A 6,248-nucleotide genomic window follows, 5' to 3' on the forward strand; every position below is an offset into this window, starting at 1 on the left:
TGATGAATGGAGCGATAAGCATGCCCGCCTTCCCCACTGCCCCAACCTGCCCAACACGGCTTCCGCTCCTGCCGATGAGAGGACCGGGGGGCAGGTGGCCAGGGGCCTGGGTGTGTGCAGGGAACACCACCCAGCCCCCACCCACAGCCCGCCTTTGCCCAGGGGCCTCCGTCCACCTCCAGTTCCCATACTGAGCCCTAAGTCCATCTCCTCCAAGCAGCCTGCCCTGATTTCCGCCCCACAGATGACCCCTCAGTCAGCTCGTGCTCCTTCAAGTCCCTGGAGGAATAAAGTGGGCTTGAGCCTCTGCTAGGTTCCCCACAGTGGCACCTTCACCCTTTCCGGGACACGGACTGTCTGCAACCACATGGCTGTCAGAGCTGAGGCAGGGAAGCGGAGGGCCCTTGAGTGCCTGGGGGAACTGAGGTGCAGATGGGCAGTGACCTGCCTGATCACACAGGAGAGGGTTAAACTGAGACCAGGAGGGACCTGGTGTCCTGGCCACCCTTGTCTGTAGGAATAACTTCCACGGACTTCTAAAGCTGCAGTTAAAAGGGAAAAGACTGTTGAAGGGAGGGAAAAAACGGTTTCCTGCTTTTTGAGGAGGAAGTTGCAGACAGGTGGTGAGCAGGTTTCCCCAAATCTCAGACTGCAGCCTAACCTACAGGCAAGCTCAATGGGGAAATCAAGTCAAGATGGGCCAGGCAAGGCCCAGCCGTAGCTGCAACCCATGCAGTGGACCCACCACTTCACACGTGCATGAGCATGCACATGTGCGCGTGCGCGCACACACACACACACACACACACACACACGGTCTCTCGTGGGGCTGCAAGCCTCAGGTGAGTCACTGGGAAGAGAGAGGAGTTTTTCCCAGGGCTGAAGGCCAAGGAGGGAGCAGCCTCTCCATATAATTAGGCAGAACCACAGAGCCATAGACACAGGAGAGAGACCCTCAAGGCTTCTCTCTCCTGACCTGACGACCCCACTAGACCTGTCTTGGCTCCCCAAACCAGCACAGTACGACAGACAAAAGGACTCTTTTCAGAGGAAGCTTAGACCGCCCTGCCCCGGGTGCTCCCTCTGGGTACCAAGTCCTGGGGAGCTTACCAGGTGTCCCTGTCTTGGATCGGGGCATGGAGGGGACTTTCCAGTGCTGACACCCCACCCAAGGTCAGCATCCTGAGGACAGGAAGAGGTGGTAAGATCTCATAAAGCCCCTCTGGGGGGCAGTGGACGGGGCTCTCATGTCTACCTGGAGCCGGAAGTTGCATAGTTGCTAAAGTGACCCCGAGCACAGGGTCGTGGCTCCTTGTGCAGGGGGATGCCCACATGCTTGCCGCCCCTTGGCGCTGCCAGGGCACTCATGGCAGCTCAGAGAGAGGTTCCAGAACGTATCCTCCCATTGAAAGCCCAACCTCTGCTGGAACAGCTGAGAGGGAAATGACACCGCGCTGAAACTGTTCCAGGGTACAGGATCCTGGCGCCAAAAGCCCTCTTTCCACAGACTCCGTTAATCCCATTCCTTCTCTCCAGACACATTTACGCAGGCCCTCAAGGAGTGGCTTTCAACCCAAGCCTCTAAAATTCGTTGTTGAAAAGAAGGAGGAAATCAGGAAATCATTTGTTCTGTTAAAAATCCCAGGATTCTGGGACTAGAAATCATTTAATGACCAACTCCTCATGCGGCTGTTTTCACAGCAGGACTGAAAAGGCCAGGAGGTGAGCCCAACACAGGAGGCAGGAGTCCTGGGTTCTGGTCGCCCCATGGGAGCCACGGTGCCCACTTTCCAGACTTATAAAGGATCTACTAATCCCACAAACGTCTCCCCAGTGCCCAAGATGAAAGTCAGCGCAGGCTGGCTGCTACCCTGGGGGCAAGCACAAGGGAAAGCCTGGTAGGTTTCAGCCAGCCTCCTATGCTAGGTTCACTGGGGAGACTTGCCAGTCCTTCCATTTCTTCACGCCATACATGTGTGCACAGGCATGCGTACAGATCCTGGTTCTTCCACACTGGCCACTTGTAGGGGCTCACCTCTGCAGGCCTCATCCACAAAATGGGGACAGTGACATACATGGTAAAGGTTTGGGTTAAATATGAAATTAGGATGCAGGAAAAGCATATAGCACTCAATAGTAGGCACTCAAAGATGACCCTAGGGACTTCTCTGGTGCTCCAGTGGTTGGGACTCTACGCTTCTGCGATGAGCACAGGTTCAATCCCTGGTTGGGAAACTAAGATCCTACATGGCTTTAGGCAAAAAAAAAAAAAAGATGACCCTAATTCTATCAACAGCCAACTTTCCTCTGGCATTTTCATTACCAAACACTTTCACACCTTCATTATGAAATGAATACGCAAATAAGAGAATAAGCTTACACAGGACATCAAGACTCAACAGTGAAGTGACTCATCTGAGATTACACGGTAACTTAGTGGCAAAGCAGAGACCCAATCCCAAAGCTCTACCTTACCCAAAGTTGTTTCTGGCCTGTCAAACAGTATGCATGCACTGTCACCCAAATAAAACATGGTGAGAAAAGGGAGACAGGACCCAAGCTAAGAATGAGGGCCCTTGCCAACCAGGATTTAGAGTGCGCTAGTCTCACAAGGTCCAGGCTACCTGTGACTGGCAAGTCACTTACAGCTTCAGCCAAATAGAAGAACCGAGAACATGGGGTCATCGTCAGGTGCTTGTTTCAGAGGTCACTGACATCTGAGTCCCGCAGGAACCTCCCTTGACAGCCTCTTGGTTATTCTAGGAGTATCAGAACAATGCAGAAGTCCCAGCTGGGCCTCTGAAGGCACAAAATCCATGTATCACAGCTCATGAGTGTTACAGGTGAGACCCTCACTCAGCACTGAGAACTCTTATCTTAGAAATAATTCTAACAAATCCAACAAATTCCTTAGTACTGCTGGAGAAAAGTGCCAATTAGAACTGAACTGAAAAGCTGCCGGCTACACTTTAGGTCCACAAATGTCACTTTTGGCTGCTATCAGACAGGGATGGGAGAGGATAAAGAGCAAACCAGAATTCCAAGTGTACCAACGTGAGGGCACCAGGCCCAGGGGCAAAGTGTTCTTCAGAGCTCAATAAACCCAGGAGATGAATGCCGTAACCTAACATGGTGACAGCTTTGAGGCCCCTGGCACCCAGAGATCAAACTATGCTTAGTACTGTTTTGTTAATAAAGGAAGAGAAGTATTTCAGAGAGTCCTGCCCAAAGTAAGAATATTTTTGAGGGTAATGTGGATTCTCAGCTTACTGAGAAAACCTGGATATGAAGGATACCTCATTTTCAAGGGAGTTCAGAATTCAAGATTCTGCTGCCATAAAAAAAGATTCCTCCATAAAAACGCCTCCAAAATTCAAGCTTTTCATTAATTCTTTCCAGGCTCCTCTCCCTTCTCATCCCTCTCCCCACCAATCTGGGTTAATGAGATTTTACTGGAACCCACCATGAGCCACAGGTAGAGACTTAAACCAGCCCCACCCTCCCTGTGGAGCTGAAGCCAGGAGTGACATCACCTCTAGGAGGCTTGGAGCCCAGGCAGAAGCAGTCAGCGCCTCCCTCTGTCTCCCCCCTGTCCCCACCCACTCCTCCAGGCCTAAGGGAAATGTCTCTACTAGCCCCCATAATTAAGGCAAAAAGGGATTTTATGCCTTTCAAGAAAAGGAAGAGAGTAAGAGAGGGAAACAGCAAATAACTTTTCAGAACAAGCAATTTTTCTTGCATGGCAGAAACAAAAGACCACGGGGATCTCACACAGGCAAAACCACACACAGAAACCTTTTTAGACAAACCTGTTCTCGTCTCTTGGGAGTGGTTTTGAGCAACCTCCTGCCCCAGCAGCCTTCCCTTGTCCAAAGTCAGGCGCCCAGGGTCACACCCCATCTCCCTGGTCCCCAGGGGGTTCTGACCTGCTTCCCACTGGGACCAAAGTGAACCCTGGGAAATGTCAGACCTCTGCAACTGGTGGACACCTTCTCCTATCCTGGCAAATCCCACTGCCATATTTATTTCAGGAAGAGGGCAGAAGATTCATGCCCCCACTCTGAACCAAACATGGACAGCCACTATAAAAGGGAGAGAACAGGGCTGGGAAAGAGAAAACAGACTAAACTTTGTAAATAGGGGGAGGGGAGAACCAAACCCTAAATTCTGAGCCAGAGTCTGACCCCAAAGATTAGTGCTTTCAGGCTCAGCTCAATCACCCCCTCCAGGAAGCCCTCCCACCACCACAGCTCTAATGAGTCTCCCTCCCTGCCACCCATCTTTCCCCCTCCAAACTCAACTGCCTCTGGCTCTGCTCTGCCTTTCCACAACGGTTCAGTTTCTAGCGGAGAAAAAGAGAAAGAGAGAAGAAAAAAAAAAAAAAAAAAGCAGCTGTCTGCTCCTTCCTAGGACACAGGAAAACTCTGGGAAAGTGGTCCTCTGTTGCTAAGTCGCTTCAGTCGTGTCCGACTCCGTGCGACCCCATAAACAGCGGCCCACCAGGCTCCCCCATCCCTGGGATTCTCCAGGCAAGACCACTGGAGTGGGTTGCCATTTCCTTCTCCAATGCATGAAAGTGAAAAGTGAAAGTGAAGTTGCTCAGTAGTGTCCGACCCTCAGTGACCCCATGGACTGCAGCTTACCAGGCTCCTCTGTCCATGGGATTTTCCAGTCAAGAGTACTGGAGTGGGGTGCCATTGGTCCTCAGAGGATCTCTAATCCCATCTGCCTCCCAGTGTTAAAGGGCACTCTGGGATCCCCGCTCAGAAGTATGAATGCCAGCTTCACCTAGGCTAGCAAAGAAATCGCTGCTACCACTCCTGACTCTGGCTGGAAATAGGTGGAGTAATGCTGAGGTCCTGTCTTCAGCCTGGAGAGAGTGTGGAGCAGCCAGGCAAGGCGAGGTGGGCCAGGGACGTGAGCCAAATACCTCTACCCTCTTCTCCAGAGTATTAGCTGTGGGTTCAAGGTGCAGTCTGAATCCCTAAGAAGCCACGGCACTTAAGGAGTGAAGGAGAAGAAGCCAGATGCCAACTTCTTGGGCCTAAGAGCCAGGAGTGCTCTGGACACTTCGCTCAGAAATCTTATCTGTCCCCATGGCTCCCTGAGAGGCACATGCTCCAACTCATCAGCGATCCAAGAGGCATTAGGGACCTGTTCCTCGACTCCAAAATGTTTCCAAGCAAAGCAAAAAGGCACTTCACAGATCTACCTGAAAATACACCTCACCTGAGCCAGACCCTGAGAAAAATACACCAAGGTTCTCAAGAGCTGGGAGCTACCATTATTATGGAGGGACACGCTTATGGAGGGTTTTGGCGTTGCCCAGAGACTTGTCCAGTAATACATTATAAGGAGAGGATCAGAGTACCCGCGCCCCGGGAGCCGCTCCTTGCCCTCCCACGTGCCTCCTTTTGCCAGAGCTAGGGAAGTCGAGCCGTCCAGATGTGGTGGCCAGAGACCGCCACTTCCGGAACGGCAAAAACCCCTCGGTCCGCACCTCCCCTCACCATCCCTTCCAGGGATGGCCGACACGGCCAGCGGGGAGGACCCCAGGACTCCAGCAACGGGTGTGGGGGATGGGGTGTGGACGCAAGCACCCCGCGGCCAGCGCTGACACCTGGCGGCAACCCAGGTCCCAGCCCTCTTTCGGGCCGGCGCTGAGGGGCGGTTCCCAGGAAAGGGTTACAGGGGCCGAGAACAAAGCGCCCCCTTTGGGGAAGGCGGGCCAGCGGACGGCGGCTGGGGAGACAGACCACTTTCTGGGGAGCCTCAGGATGCTCTTTGTCGGCTAGGTCCCTCTCAGAGAGGGGACCCACCCCTCGCCAAAGGTGGATGCTGGAGTCCTACCCAAAGGCCTCCCCTCCAACTCCGGGCTCCACATTTGTCCCCCTTTTCCTCCAGATCCGCTGGGCGGGCCAAGGGACCCGCCTTCCCTCCGCGCGGCCCCAGCACAAAGCCAGGTCGGGGGAGGGGAAAAGCCATTCCAGGGTCCACTAGCGTGGAAGCCGCCCAGGCGCCCTGGCGGTGCCCAGCGCCGGCTCGCGCCCCTCCGCGGGCAGCACAACTTCAGCAGCCCAGAAGTTGGGTTCTTGCGGGTCTCTAGAATGCCGGGGCCAACTTCCCGGAATCTCCCGCTACCAGCTCGGCCCGGCTTCTCTCCGGCGGCCAACGGATAGCCGAGGACCCCACCTCCACCCGCCCGCCGTCGTTCGCCGCGCAACCTTGGCTGGGGGTCCGGGGCCAAC

This window comes from Bison bison, unplaced genomic scaffold (assembly GCF_000754665.1).
Source record: "Bison bison bison isolate TAMUID 2011002044 unplaced genomic scaffold, Bison_UMD1.0 scf7180017864145, whole genome shotgun sequence".
Lineage (NCBI taxonomy): Eukaryota > Metazoa > Chordata > Mammalia > Artiodactyla > Bovidae > Bison > Bison bison.